This window comes from Sarcophilus harrisii, chromosome 2 (genome assembly GCF_902635505.1).
Source record: "Sarcophilus harrisii chromosome 2, mSarHar1.11, whole genome shotgun sequence".
NCBI lineage: Eukaryota > Metazoa > Chordata > Mammalia > Dasyuromorphia > Dasyuridae > Sarcophilus > Sarcophilus harrisii.
Window position 1 is genome coordinate 650,230,490 of NC_045427.1, and position 13,520 is coordinate 650,244,009.

At 37.6% G+C, this 13,520-nt stretch overlaps 1 protein-coding gene across 2 annotated transcripts in view; it reads right to left on the reverse strand.

Moving 5' to 3' along the window:
• PRKG1 (protein kinase cGMP-dependent 1) overlaps positions 1–13,520 on the reverse strand; it is a 1,288,902-nt gene that overhangs the window by 993,168 nt on the left and 282,214 nt on the right. The window lies entirely within an intron of this gene.

A 13,520-nucleotide genomic window follows, 5' to 3' on the forward strand; every position in this document is an offset into this window, starting at 1 on the left:
CAGAACCTCAGTCTCCTTATCTGCAAAAAGGAGGTGATAATATCCTTAGTGTCTGCCTGACAAGGTTATTGTAAGGGTCAAATGATTTAATGTACATGAAGTGCTTTGCACTCTTTTCAATGCTCTAGAAATGTCAGTTATTATCATCCCTCAACAAATGGACATCCAATTATCTTTTGAGTATCTTCTGGGAGTGGTAAACTGCTAAGTTCTGAGACGGCCCAGCTCACATCAGCATAGTTCTCATTCCAAGGGAGTTTTCCTTCAAATCTACTCTAATTCTATCTGTTTTGCTTCCACCCATTATTCTCTGTTCAGTCTTTTGAGGCCAAACAGAGCAAGGCTATAATATTCCACATGACACTTCTCCAGGAACTTAAAAATTATTACCCTTTTCTCTATGTCTGCTCTTCTTCAACTTAACATCCCCAGTTCCTTCCACTAATTCCAGTATGACATGATCTCCAGACTCCTCACTATTCTGGTCGTATCTCTCCGGATGTCTTCCAGATTACCAGTTTTCCCTAAAAAAGGGATACCTAAATTTGAACCTGATACTTAAGATTTGTTCTGATCAGTAAAGTGTTCAATAGTACTCTCATAGCTAGTGTTTAGGACATCATGATACTCTTAATCATTCTGTCTTAGGCACTGAATCATCATCCAGACCATGGGTCCAGATTTTTGGCTTAGAGAATATGGTAATGTAATGATGTCACTGTGATACAATAAAGTGGATGAGGTAGAGTAGAAGGAAGATGCCCTCCAGTTAGCCCAGTTATCTGCATTTGAGTTTGATGATTCCCTCCCTTTGCCATTTAAGGTGTCTTTTCTACATTTAAATATTTTATTGCATCATGTTCTGACAAACAACAGCTGTTCACCACCCATTTACATTGTATCAAGCTTATATGTATTTTTATCTCTCTCTCTCTCTCTCTCTCTCTCTCTCTCATTTTCTCTCATTCTTTCTTTGTTTCTCCCTCTTTTCTTCATCTTTTTTCTTTCTTCTTTCCTTCCTTTCTTCCTTTATTTTTTCTTCCTTTCTTTCTTCCTGTCTTTTATTTCTTTCTCTCCTTTCTTTTCTATTTTGTTATTCTTTCTATTATACTTGGGAAATGATAAATAAGTGCTTGTTGAGTGACTAACCTTTCTTTCCCATTAGCTCCATGGAAAAGGGACCTAGCTAGAGGAAAATCACCATGGGTCTCCTTTTATCTGTTCCTCAAATCACTCTAAAATCAAAGACCTAGTCTTGCAGGAGATGAAAGCGAGCTCTCTCCTCCAGAGTGTGTTCACTTCTCAAAACTGCTCCAAGTTGCTCAAAATTTGGAGAGACACAATTTTCTTTTTTTTTTTTTTCTATGACATATAACAACATTCATAGGAGCCATTTTGAAAAACTTACTGCCGAGGGTTCTGGTAACATATTGTTCAGGGTGCACGGTCCCCCCGCTGTAAAAGGCTGGAGAGTTGCCACTATGATTTATGAAGCAGCTTTTTAAACAAACATTCCAGGGCTTCGCCAGCCAAATGAGTGTTCTCCTTCAAGGCTGTCACCATAGGGGGCTGCACACTGCTCTGTCCTCACAATGTGCCTGCAAACAGCTCAGGGCCTCATTCCCCTGGGAAGCATCCTTAGGGCCAATTTATGAGTCACACCAGAAAGCATTATCTTATGATGCTGGGATCACAATTCATTGGGACAGAAATGGCCTTCCATAGACTGGCCATCCCGGGTGTTTACCAGCTCTGATGCTGAACCTCTAAGTCTTCTCTGACAAAATCCAATGTAACCATAAAGATGAAGACATAATTTTGATATAAAAGAGACAATTCCCAAAGAAACTTTACCTCCCCCCCCAAAAAAAAAATGGTCAGAGATGGAATAACTGTGAAACTTTATTATGGTGAAATATGTGACTGCTTTGAAGGATACAAAACTTACTAGAATCTAGAAATATTAAGGGTTTTGCTTTTAAAAGTTCTCTTAGATACAGACAGACCTTTATACTCTTCTTCCTCTATTCTATAAACTTTCTCACATGTCCTTTCTCATACAATTACATTGGGACATTTCTCAAAGCCCAGAAAACAGCCACTGTTCTTCCCAAAGCCAGTCCTGAATAACTAGAGTCAAGCAGAACTCATCCCAACACAATATGCCATTGATGATTAATGACATTCATATTACTAATATAATCTATACATATTGTCTCAGATTCTAGGCACGGTATCTGGTGGTCTGGTTGAGAGCGCAGGGTTGCAATAGCACAGGACCAAGGACAGATCCCGTGACCATTTCACCAGAAATATCCTTCTAGGTTGACAATAATCATAGAAGAATGGAATTATAAATTTAGAGCTGAAAATTGCTCTAGAGTCCAGAGAGCTCATTACAGAGGAGGAAACTGAGGCTCAGAGATGTTGACTTGCCCTAGAGGCCCATAACCAATTTATGCATTTAGTGGACTAAAAAGCACAGCATCATAAATTTAGAGTTAAAGGGAACTTTACAGATGTTAAGTCCACCTTCCTCATTTATAAATGGGGAACCTAAGGCATAGAACAGTTAGATGGCTCAGTGGATAGAGAACTGGGGCTGGAATTAGGAAGATCTGAATGAAAACCAAGCCTCAGACACTTACTAGCAATGTGACCTGGGCAAATCCCTTAACACTGTTTGCCTCAGTTTCTTTGTCAGTAAAATATAGATAATAATATCTCCTATATCTTAGGATTGTTGTGAAGATGAAACGAGATGATATTGTGAAGTACTTTGCCTGGTGCTATATAAATTCTTCTTTTCACTTCCATTCATCTTCTCAACACCAAGTCCAATTCTCTAATAGTGCTGAGCACCTAGTTTGCAATTCCTCTCCTTAGATTAGTTCACAAAATTTATAGATGTTCAGAGACAGAAGACCTTAGAAGCCATCCACTCTGAGATCACTCTAGCAGATTGGAATCCCTTTAAATACACTCTCAGTGAGCAATTTGGCACTAAATCCAAAAGGCTATCAAACTGTGAACACCCTTTGATACAACAGTGTCTCTGCTGGGCCTGTATTCCAGAGAGATCATAAAAAAGGGAAAGGAACCCACATGAGCAAAAAGTTTTGTAGCAGCCTGTTTTGTAGTGACAAGAAACTGGAAACTGAGTGGCTGCCCATCAGTTGGAGAATGGCTGAATAAATTATGGCATATGAATGTTATGGAATATTATTGTTCTGTAAGAAATGATCAGCAGGATGATTTTAGGTCTCTCTAGACCTAGAGAGACTGACATGAACTGATGCTGAGTGAAGTAGCAGAACCAGGAGATCATTGTCCACAGCAACAATAAGATTATGTGATGATTAGTTCTGATATATGTGGCTCTTTTCAACAGTGAGGTGATTCAGGCCAGTTATAATGGTTTTGTGATGGAGAGAACCATCTGCACCCAGAGAAGGGACTATGGGGACTGAGTGTGGATCACAAGATAGCATTTGTACTTTTTGTTGTTTGTTTGCTTGCATTTGTTTTCTTTCTCATTTTTTTTTTCTTTTTGATCTGATTTTTTCTGCATGAACATTGTGGAAATATGTACATGTTTAACATATATTAGATTCCTTGCCATCTAGGGGGGAATGGGGGGAGAGGAGGGAGAACAAAAGTTAGAACACAAGATTTTGTGAAGATAAATGTTCAAAACATATGCAAATGTTTTGAAAATAAAAATCTTAAATAAATAAATGCACTCTCTGTCAATTCACACCTCTCTGTTCCAATTTTTCTTATTATCCACAAAGCAAGCTTGCCACCAAGCACACTTGGTCAGAAGTTTAAAAGAAATAAAATCTGAGATTTGATCTGACTTAGAGGTACACTTAGGTGTGACAACTTCATAACTACTTACGAAGAGGTCAAGAAGATCCAGGATAAAATGAGCAAATCTCATTGATAAGCTCTTCCATTTTACAAAATCAACACAGATCAAAATTAAATCACCAGAAACATCTGTGCTACCGAAGCCAGGGACAACTTAGACTTCAGTTGGTAGACAGTAGGAAGTCCCTGAAGATTTTATGGTGGTGAAGTGACATGCATACTCAATTCAATTCTAATGAATAAGAATTTGTTAAGCCTAATATATACCAGGCACCGGTCTAATTACTGGGGCTCCAAGGTCCAAAGTGGAATAATTCTGCCTTCAAATAATTTATATCTTATCGAAGAATACAATCTGTATACAATAAACCAGTCACCAAGCATTTTTTTAATTTATGAAATAAAACAAGTTTCCATAATGTAGCATATGTATGTATGTGTACATACATATAAAATTGGAATGCATATGAAACAGCAAATCTATTATGTATAATTTTTAAATATGCAATAAAATTATCATAAAATTAGTATCTTTTTTTCTTCCTTCTACCTCATCCTAGAAGTGTCTACCTTAAAATACAAATGTGTGCATATGAAATAATTCCATACACACTTCTGTTTATTTGTTGTTTGTCTGGATGCAGATAGTTTTTTCTTCTTTTTTATAATAGACTTATATTTTCAAAATATGTACATTGATCATTTTCAACATTCACTCTTGCCAAACCTTGTGTTCCAACTTTTTCTTCCTCCCTTCTCCCCACTTACTCCTTTAGACAGAAAGCAATCCAATATATGTTAAACCTGTGCAATTGGCAGCTTTATTCTTCATATGTTCTTTGGATTTAATCTGAGTGTTTATAATAGTCAAAATGACTTATTCACTCAGAGTTGTTATTAAGATGTGACTGCATACAATATCTTCTTGGTTCTGCTCGATTCTCTCTTCATTACATCACATAAGTCTTCCCATGTTTTTTGAGATCATCAAACTTATTTCTTTTGGCTGAATAGTATTCTATCACAATCATACCACAACTTGTTCAACCAAGCATTTAGTAATAGCCTAAGAATTATGAGGTCCTCGGCAAACACATGGGGATATAAAGTCATAAATGAAATAATCTCTAACAAGAAGTTCGCATCTTACTGAGTAGATACAACATATAAATAGATAAACAAATGTAAACTGTGTGGTGTGAAAATTGTTTAGGAAGAAAAGAAGTTAACAGGGGAGAGAGAGGTAGTAAAGTAGAGGGTTTTGTGTAGGAGGTGGCATTTGAGCTCAACCTTGATGGGATTGTCAGGGTAGAAGGACATCGATTAGATTACAAGGAGGAGGAAGAAGAGGGAAAGGATGGTCTGGCTCTGGGTTTTACTATAACTTCATGAATCCCAAAAGGCAGGCAACAAGGTGTGATAGTGTATGATAGAGCATTGATCCTAGGGTGAGGAGGATCTGAGACACCTGTACTGAGACAGTTGGTAGTTGTAACCCTGGGCAAGTCACTTCATCCTAGGTTTGTCTCAGTTTCTCAAATATGGAGTGAGCTGAAGAAGGAAATGGAAAGCCACTCTAGTATACTTTTCAAAGAAAATCCAAAATGGGATCAAAAGGAATTGGATATGATCAAAAGGACTGAACAACAACAATATCTCAAAATGGCAGCTGTGACCAAATACCACCCAACTGCCTTTTCTAGAGCCTGAGATATTCTTTCAAAACAACAACAACAACAACAAAAACAAACAAACAAACAACAACAACAACAAAAACCAAGAGTTTCATCAAAAAACTGTATTGGATTACATGGGTCTGGTGACAATATAGTGCTTGGGAATACAGTTTTGTTAGAGAAAGATGAGCTTCTTAAGAACAAATAAATTCAAAATTGTTTATAAGAAAAAGCTTGCCAGTCTTCACTTCAATCCCAAGTCCTCATCTAAAAAAAGGAAGAGTTGGAGGAAGAAGAAAACAGTACAAAGAAGGGATTGTTTTTTCCATTGTTCATATTTTACAACAGTCTTAATAAAAATAATCATGCTGGCTTGGCTATGAGAGGAAATGGAAGCCTTCCACTGGGCTGTGCTAGAAGTTGGAAGTTTTCTGTTTTTGTTATCCTGAAACTGGCAAACTTATGTTACACAGTTAAGTCTGATGATCACATGAAAGCAATGAACACACACACACATGCACACACACCCATATATACAAACACACATGCCAAATACACACAAAAGCACATGCAGGCACACACATGTCCACATACACGTGAAGCCAATTTAAACAACAGGATGCTAATGGATCCCAAATGTTCAGCTTATATGTTTCAAGAAATCCTTCTCTCAAAAACAGTAAGAAAAAATGTTGATCTTGTCTCCTCCAAAAAAAAGTGGGTTTCAAATTTTCCAACCCCCTGAAAATTTTGCTGAAAAATATTTGGCTCCAACTTGTTCCTCTATGCCAATGTAAGTTATGACATATTTTGTAAACTGCTGAGTTTGGAAGACAGAACAGCACAGCCCTTATCAGACAAAAACCAGACACAAACTGTTCTCCTGTTTTTCATGGACTTTAGTGGGGAGTTGTTGAAATTTACTTTTAAACATCCTGCTGTACCAAAAAAAAATCCTCCCATTCATTTTCTCATTTTCATAGGGCGATTCCTACCTTAACAACCTGAAAATACCTAATTGCTGTGGTGACCAAAATATAATTGTGCAGATAAGTATTATTCCTTTGTCTCTATGGAGTCCTGGCATCTGGGGCTAATCTTTAATAATCTTCATGTGCAAAATTGATGTCTGATAGTGTATCTCTCAAAAGCCAAACTCCCTACAAAAAAGGGATTTTCAGCTAAAATTGGAACAATCTGCATGTCAAAACCGTGTGGGTTCTAGAAGAAAGGTTTTCAAAGCTATCAAGCTTTCCCATCATTAAAACTGTAGAATAAACTCTCTAGACACTTGTTCCCTCCAGATGTCATCAAAAGATCCCCACAAGAGATAGCACAAATCACTGGGCTCTTAAGAATATTTCAATATTGCTGCCCTTGATACATCAACAATCAATGCACCTTGATGCTGCTCAATTCAGCAGGCACTTAGTCTGTACCTTTTGAGGGCCAGGCAGTAAGGGTCTGTGACTAGAAAGACAACTCCACAGCCAGGAAGATCTTGCTTCAAGTTGCAACCTGGACAAAAACACTTACTGTGTAATCCAGACATCTTAAGCAACCTCTCAGCACCCCAGCAAACTCTCTGAGACTCTATCAAATATTTGTATCTGCCTAGATGGGGAGGAGGTTTAATTAATGAGAAGTTTCCTAAACCAATCACAAATTTGGCCAAATTCACAGATTACATGCATGAATACACACATATGTGCATATATGTTCATACACCTGGACTTGCACACACAAGTACATAACATATTTGATACAAAGGTTAAAAGTAGAATGGAAAAATAAAAGAAAAATTGGTCCAATGTACACATATTTTTCCATTTGCTCAGAAAAGGAAGGGGACTAGACCCTGGTTTCACTGTCATTGGGAATTCAGATTGAAGGACTCTTTTCTACTGTAAGGCAGTATCTTTTCTGCAACTTATAATATTAGAAACCACTGAGACATTAGGTGTTTTTCCCAGGGTCACACAGCCAGAATGTGCCTAAGAGAAGACTTGAACCAATGACTCTAAGTCAATTCTCCATCCCCCATTCTGTCTTTCCCACCTCTCTTGAAGGAATTCTCTAGTCTCTGAGCACCCTATGAAATAACTGTTAAAAAAACACTCTTTGTTTTTATATTCATTTCTGACCGCATTCTTCCCAACTCAAAAAGTCATCCACTGAAACAGAAAATCAAGAACAATGAGACAAAAGAGTAGTGCAGGAAAATTAAGAAATATCACATCTGAATTGTACTCAGCCCTCCATACCCATAGTGTCTCACCTACCTCTAGAAGATGTTCTTTCCTCATTTCTTTCAGGGACAAGCTGGGTCGTATGTGTGTGTGTGTATGTGTGTGTGTGTGTGTGTGTGTGTGTGTGTGTGTGTGTATTAATGTATCTTCATTTTTGATAAGGGGTTTATACTACATGATAACCAAGGCCCTTCCACCTCTGAATCTATGCCTGATTCTGAAGGTCCTGAAGCATTGGGACCCATTCTTGGGATATGAAACAGAATCCTGTGAGGGGAAAATAAAATGGAAGATGGGTTTAAAGAAGTGATATCAAAAACTAATAACATGGAGGCTGCAGTCCAGCATCCAGAAGCCTGGTGCTCAGTGGGCAGTCCTGTGACAAAAGCAGCCAGAGTTCCTCTGGGTGCTGCTCTTCAGGCTTTCAAGGACAGGGTAAGAGGGAGACTTCAGCAGGAAGGAGAGACAGAAATGAGACACAGAAAACTTGACAAACTGGAAAAGGGAGGCAGTAAAGTAAAGCAAGGCAGAAGACTGGGGGTGGTGGGAGGAGGAAGGAATGGAAAAATGAAAAAAGAGGAAGAAGAAGGGAGGGAGGGGAAGTGGAGAGTGCTGAGGAGGAGGAAGAAAAGGAGGAGAAAAATAACAGAACAAGATGAAGGTTGGGAGAAGGAGGTAAGTAGGGAGAAAAGGGGAAATGGTGAGGAAGAAAGAATGGGAAAGGGAGAAGAAAGAAGAGAGAAAAGAGGAAAGGAAGATTTTTTTAAAGGATGATTAATCTGTAAGTATAAAGGCTTTAGCACTTAGCTTTGAAAACATTATTTTTTAAAGTGGAATGAACTCACTACTCTCTTCTTAAAAATTTCAAATCATATGCTTTAAATCTGGTTAATATGAGTTGTATTAGGAGAGTCTCGTTCACTCAAGCTTGTAGACTTCAGAATTGCTACTTTTCCAAGAGTCACTTGAAAGAACAAGATTATATTATAAAAAGTAGAGGAAGTCATTTTGAAGCTGTGCCCTGAGGAATCCTTGACCAGAGGCCCAGGATCAGGACCTGGAGCCAAGCCCCATGCTAGTGCCATGTTAGCATCTCATATCTGACATCCCACCATTGCCTGCCTGTCTCCTTGACAGACACTAGTTCTTAACCAATTTCATAAGTGGGTAATTCCCATGCTTCAGTCCTCAGCAGTCTTACTCTCTTTTCCCAGAATTCTCCCACTCTGACATCCTGTCCAATCTCACAGGTTTAGCCAGTGTCTAGCAAAAACCCTCCAAGGTGCATCTGCAGCCTACCCTTATGCATCAGCCCCTATGGCTCCATCTCCACTGGTCACCTAGATGGCTCAACATTTCCAAATGGACAGAGTATGCTTTGGACTTTCTTCTTCTTCTTCTTCTTCTTTTTTTTTTTTTGCTTTCATTTTCTTTCAAGATTCTTTTTTTTATTATCGCTTTTTAATCAGACTTTCTTCTTCTAATACAGATTGGAGTGTGATTTAGCCAAGAGTGTCACCTCTTAGTGTCCATATCTCTTTAAGATCCTAAGTCACAGAACAGGTGTTGACTGCTTGGGTGGAGAAAGATCCATAGCTTAAGTTCTCTATAGCAGTGGAATCATGGGACTAGACACAAACAAATAACTGAATTTATCTTTTCCTCCAAAGGAATCTCCATTTTGATATTTCCCTAGACAGGCATGAGGGGAGGGAACTAAAGGCAATTTTGGGAAATTTATATTTCTAAAGATCAAAACAATGATATCAAATGAGATATTCTATGTAAAGCACTTGACAACCTTAACGAGTTGTATAAATGTTAGCTATTATTGTTAGTTGTTAATGCTAAGACTTGAGTTTGACTTGACAAGCCAAGCTGCTTGGATTTTCCAAGCTAGGGTGTTTCTTAAGACTCAGTTACTGAAAGGGAAAGTTCCAGGAGACTTCTGCCTTGCAGATATTGAAGGAAAGAGTCATAAAACAAAGTCCACAGTATCCAAAAAAAAATGTATCCTGGGACCTATAATCCTGTGTGTGTGTTGGGAAGGGGGGTTCTTTGTATCACAAATGATGACTATTGCTGATGAGAATCCCATTAAATTGCTGCACTATTAAAGTTTGAGGCTTAAGGAGCTCATGGCTCATACACCAAATGTGAGTCTCTTCTTCTATTCAATCTCATTTTCATCAGGAGAATACAGTCAAATCACCCCTCATCAAACCCTAACTCAGGCAATTATATTACTGAAAAATCATAATCAATGACATGTCTATAGCACTTTAAGGTGTGCAAAACAAATGTATCTGATTTACAAATCAGCACACTGAGGTAAATGCTATCCATACATTAATTTTGGTGGTATTGCTCAGTCATTTCAGTCAGGTTCAACTCTTAGTGATCCCATTTAGTTTTCTTGTCAAAGATATTGGAGTGATTTAGCATTTCCCCCTCCGATTTATTATAGATGAAGAACTAAGACAAATAGGGTTAAATGACTTGCCCAGAGCCACACAGCTGGTGTCTCAGTGCAGATATGAACTCAGGAAGACTCATTTTCCTGACTTCAGGCCTGGCACTGGATCCATTGTACTTCTTGACTGTCTATCTCTATTTTACTAATCCTATTTTAAGCAGGAGGAAATGAAAATGTCAAGAGGTACCCAGAGTTGTTTAGAGAGTAAGACTTTGAGTCTGGAATTGAACAGAGGTCTTCCTGGCTCAAGTTTAGCATCTATTCACTTTACCACTTTATCAGAGAATATTCTCACTAAAGATTAAAGTAGATTCTATAGTACTTCAGGTATTGGCCATATTGAAAATTCTGTTGTGTGTTTTTTAATTAATTGTATGTTCTACCTAATCTGAGTCATAGACAAAAAGGGGCTCCTGCAGATTTAGTGACTATTCTGAGGTTGCCCAAGTGTTAGTATGTCCCAGAGCTAGGACTGAATATCAAATATATTCCTAGATCTAAAGTTGGTTTTCTATCTACCATTCCATGCTGCCTCTAATACTACCTATCCAATATCAAATAATTCCCTTTCTGCCTCTGGGTCTCATTTTTTGGTCTATAAAAGTTAAGGTGCTGTCCTGAAAAACTAGGTGCTGATTTTTGAGGCTTCTTGCAACTTTGAATTCTGAGTTTTTTCCAAGATGTTTGATATCATTAAAAAATAATCTCCTTGTTATTTATACTCTGGTCTAAATTGTATTTGAGAAAATCACTTTGAAGAAAACAATTTCAGGGCAAATGCCTCAAGGAAAGAGAAGTGCTAATTTTGCTCAACATTTCACACTTCATGGATTCCTGAAAGGAAAGGGCCTCGAATATAGAATATTAAAACATAGAACACTAGGGTTAGAAGGATCATTATAATTCAGACTCATGGAATATGGGATGGCAGCCTTGGAAGGAACCTGAGAGGTCATCTAGTCTCCAGATTCTTAAACTCTGGATAACAGCCCCATACAGGATCCGGTAACTGAATGTGAGGCTTGCAAAATTCTGATTTATTGTCAATAAATGTTTGATTTGTATACCTATTTTATATACATACATATTAGGGGTCATGCAAAGATCTATCAGATGAAAAAGGGTCATGGGAAGCAAATTTAAAAAGTTCTGATCTATTCCAACCATCCCTTTTTACAAATGGCCAAAATGAAACCCAGTTGAAGGCAATGATTGCTGAAAATCACAAAGATAATGAGTTGAAAAGCCATAGTTTCCACTTTTTATGTAACAAGAGCTACAGAACCAACATTACAAAGAAATCATTTTCATCAAGGAAAATTATAGGAGAGAATTTTCTAAGTTAAAAAAACTACATAAATCTAAAGAAATCTTTCAGGGGAAAATGCCACAGTTTTCTCATAAAATCACAATGGGTTAATGTCTTCAAGTTCCATTCACAGCCAAGCCACTGACTCTTGGGCAGGATAAGCTCAGCTAATGTGTTATGACTTTCACTCAAAACTGACACTCAGCTGAAACATCAAAAATTCACTGGAAAGTAACTGTCACCAAGATCTATAGCAAACTGAGATAGAGGTTGCCCTTCCCGGGCTCTGCCGAACTTTTCTTCCAAGCTGGGGATTTGCCACCAGAAACAATGCACATTATACAATGCTGGCGCCTGCTGCTATCACAGACACCTTTGGGGGGGGGGGAGTATCTCTTCTTTTGATGCATAAAAATCTGAACACTATATCTCCTTGACATCATGCATCTTCACTTAGAAAGATTAAAGAGATGCAAAACTCCAAAGGCTTCCCAACCGGATGAGCCTGCCTCTCCAGTCCTCTTCAGCCCTTCTGATGATAATGAGGAGAAGCAAGGCCTTTGAATGCTTCAAAGGAAACATGAAGTACAATACAGATGAGACTGTTCTCCTTTTCCTGATAGCTCTGATTTCTTTGAGACTTTCTTAAATTGTTCACGAAGAAAAAAAAAATATATGTAATTGGATTCAGGGGTAAATGAAATATATAACAGCTTACTCAGAGGTTAAATCAAGTTTTTGATCTTGCAAATGCAACAGGACACCTTGGGATAAAAATGAGAAAGCTGGAGAGGAAAGTCCATCCACGAGTTTTTCTTTCCTTATTCCCTGTTAGTATTGCGGGAAAGAATCTTGGTCATTTGAGTTTCCAAAGTAGAAGGAACTAAAAACACCATTTTTTCCTGTGGATACTTAACTAGGGTTTGTCAATGGATTTTATGGAATCAGTGAGTTGAGTTTTCAAAAATATATTGATAATTACATTTTTTATTTTAACATAATTTTAATCATAAATTTTTAATAATTTTAACATAATCTATAATCATTTGTATTTTTAATTTATGGACTTATTTGGAGAAAGGTTCCAAAGGCTTCACCAGACTGAGAAAGGGGCTCATGACACAAAAAGGTTAATAACCCCAAAGTAGTCTGACCTCATATTTCACAGATATGGAAATTAACAACCAAAGAAGTGTCATAACCTGATAAAGGTGATATGGTTGATAAGTGACAAAATACAAACTAGAAATCAGTCAGCATAATTCCTAGGGTCTCTTAAAAATCAAAAGATCAAATCAATTGATTAAAAACCAATCCTTTGAAACTACTTTATGCTGAGGAAAGTGTAGCTTAATATAGACAGACAGACAGAGAGAGAGAGAAAGACAGAAACAGAGACAGAGAGAGACAGATACAGAGAGACAACAGAGAGACAGAGACAGAGAGATAGAAAGACAGGGAGAGAGAGATAGTGCTTAATTCCTGAATCATTGAACTTATCTTAAATTTCCTCATCTGTAAAATGGGATAATAATATTAGTACTACCTAACTTATGGAATAGTTATAAAGAAAATGCTTAATGAATCTTATACAATACAGATACAATGGTTTAGAAAGGCTCATTTCTAAAATGATTAGCTTGTTCCTTTCTCATCAACAGAATACAACCGAGATTTTCCAAAAGATTAATTCAGAAGGCTATGCAAAAAGCATCAATGCTAGTGGCTTCATAAATCTGGTCCCAGATGACTAAAATAGAACTAAAACTCTTAAAAACTAGGATTGAAATGTGCAAAACTACCCAATAAGCTCTCTGCACGTTGATACTTCAAACTGGCTAAATACCTGCTCATGGTTTTGTCTATAAAAAGAGAATCACTGGTCCAATGGTTTTGACAACCACCCAACTGGTTGCCACCAGTCCTGTCAACATTCG